The sequence below is a fragment of the Rutidosis leptorrhynchoides genome, chromosome 5, assembly GCF_046630445.1.
Source record: "Rutidosis leptorrhynchoides isolate AG116_Rl617_1_P2 chromosome 5, CSIRO_AGI_Rlap_v1, whole genome shotgun sequence".
NCBI lineage: Eukaryota > Viridiplantae > Streptophyta > Magnoliopsida > Asterales > Asteraceae > Rutidosis > Rutidosis leptorrhynchoides.
The window spans coordinates 123,863,146-123,865,949 of NC_092337.1; the positions used below are offsets into that span (position 1 = coordinate 123,863,146).

Consider the following 2,804-nt stretch of genomic DNA (forward strand, 5'->3'; position numbering starts at 1 on the left):
TAATTTCTTTCTTAACAACATCTTGCATATTAGGATTTAGTCTTCGTTGGCGTTGCACATAGGTTTTATGACCTTCTTCCATAAGGATTTTATGTGTGCAATACGAAGGACTTATACCTTTAATGTCATGAATTTTTCATGCAATAGCTGGTTTATGAGCTTTTAGCACAGAAATGAGTTGAGATTTTTCATTTTCCGTAAGAGAAGACGATATTATTACAGGTAATTCAGATTCACTATGTAAATAAGCGTATTCCAAATGGTTTGGAAGTGGCTTTAACTCTAATGTCGGTGATTCTTCTATCAATGATTTGTATCGATATCTGTCTTCCTCTTTTAGCATTTGAAGTTCTTCTATTGTTGGTTCGTATTCATTAGCCATGAGTGTGGCTAACATTTCAGCTTCATCAATTGGTTCAGTTCCTTCTCCTAAAGAACATTCTCCTGTTCCTTGTAATTCTGGAAATTCTTCTAACAATTCTGCATATGAATCTATAGTTTGAATATAATAACATGTATCATCTGCAGATTGCGGTTGTTGCATGGCTCTATCAACAAAAAAGGTAACATTGTCGTCCTCTATACTTAGGGTCAGTTTCTTACCGAACACATCTATTATTGCTTTAGCCGTGTTTAAGAATGGTCTTCCTAATATAAGAGGAACTCGAGAATCTTCTTCCATGTCCAGAATAACAAAATCTACTGGAAATACTAAAGTACCAACTTTAACTAGCATGTTTTCCATTATCCCTCTAGGATATTTTACTGATCGATCGGCTAGTTGTATGCTTATTCGTGTTGGTTTCAATTCTCCGAGGTCTAGTTTAGCGTATAATGAATATGACATTAAATTTATACTAGCACCTAAGTCTGCCAATGCTTCTATTGAACTAAGACTACCCAGAAAACATGGAATTGTGAAACTTCCTGGATCTGAGAGTTTTTCTGGTATCTTATTCAACAACATTGCAGAACAATTAGCATTCATAGTAACAGCCGAAAGTTCTTCCATTTTCTTTCTATTTGTGATTAGATCTTTCAGAAATTTAGCATATCTTGGCATTCCTGATATCACATCAATGAAAGGAAGATTGACATTTATTTATTTAAACATATCCAAGAATTTGGATTGCTCGGCTTCAAGTCTTTCTTTTCTCATTTTACTCGGGTAAGGAAGTGGTGGTTGGTATGGTTTAACATAAGGTTTAGCCTTAACAGTGTTATCTTCATTAACCTTTTCAATTACCGGTTCTGTTTCCTTCTCTTGCTCAGGCTGTGGTGCCTGTGTAGTAGGAATAGAGTCATCAGAAATTACAGGTATTTCAGGTGGTTTAAGTGTAATACCACTTCTCGTGGTAATGGCTTTAGCTGTTTCATTCTGGGGGTTAGCATTTGTATCACTAGGTAGACTCCCCGGTTTTCTTTCACCTATCAACCTTGTTAGGTTGCTCACTTCTTGTTCCAGATTTTGAATAGAAGCTTGTTGATTTCTAAATGCTTGAGCATTTTGTTCATTAGTTTGTTTCTGAGATATAAAAAATTGCGATTGAGATTCAACTAGCTTCGACATCATGTCTTCTAAATTTGGCTTTTTATCATCGGTTTGTGGTGGTTTATTTGGAAAAATAGGTCTTTGCTGATTGTAAGTATTATTAGATACTTGTTGATTGCTAGGACCTTGTTGGTTGTTGTATGGAACATTTCGGTTATAATTCTGATTTTGATTGTAGTTTGGTCTTGGCGGTTGATAATTATTCTGATAATTTTTTCCAGGCCTTTGGTTCATGTATGAAACATTCTCTCTTTGTTCCATTGTTTGTTCAATACTGAGACAATCTTTTGTCAAATGTGGTACTCCACACTGTTCACAACTAATTCGTATTGCATGAATATCTTTAGTCATCTTTTCCATTCGTCTCTCGAAAGCATCTATCTTTGAGGAAATGGAATCAAAATCATGGCTAGAATCGGTTCTAGCCGCTTTAGATGATCTAACGATGTCTTTTTCTTGATGCCACTCATGTGAGTGGGAAGCAGTGTTATCAATAATTTTGTAAGCTTCAGTTGCTGTTTTCTTCATAATGGAACCACCAGCTGCTATGTCGATGTCTTTTCGTGTAGTAATGTCGCATCCTTGGTAGAATATTTGTACTATTTGATAAGTGTCTAAACCATGTTGAGGACATCCTCTCAACAACTTTTCAAATCTTGTCCATGCTTCATATAAGGTTTCATTTGGCTTCTGTGTGAACGTAACTATTTCTCCTTGAAGTCTCACGGCTTTAGATGCCAGAAATAATTGTTTAAGAAAATTTTCAACTAATACATCCCATGTATCAATCGCCTCTTCAGATAACGTTTCTAACCAATCTTTGGCTTCTCCCTTTAAAGTTCAGGGAAATAACATGAGATAGATCTGTTCATCCTCAACTTCTCTGATCTTAAATAGAGTACAAATCCTATTAAAAGTCCGAAGATGTTCATTTGGATCTTCCTTTGGCGCACCACTAAATTGGCATTGATTAGTTACCATGTGTAGGATTTGTCCTTTGATTTCATAATCTGGTGCATTAATGTCTGATTGGTGGTTAGAGGTTCCAGATTTTCCATGATTGAAATTGTTGAATCTGAATCACTAGAGGATTCTGATTTAATGGTTTCTTCTTCGACAATCTCTGGATGAGTGATTTGTGGTTCAGGAGGAATGATTAGTGGTTCAGGATCTCTGAATTGTCCCTGAATATCCTCTGGGTTCTCAATTATAAGGTCGGGTTCAAAAAATGGATTATCAAAAATTTGAATTG

At 35.6% G+C, this 2,804-nt stretch overlaps 1 non-coding gene across 1 annotated transcript; it reads left to right on the plus strand.

The window, feature by feature from the left end:
- Positions 1-2,168: 2,168 nt before the first annotated feature.
- Positions 2,169-2,275, plus strand: LOC139851014 (small nucleolar RNA R71). The gene has a single exon (XR_011760380.1). It is a non-coding gene; the product is annotated as a small nucleolar RNA R71 (small nucleolar RNA).
- The last annotated feature ends 529 nt before the right edge of the window (positions 2,276-2,804 follow it).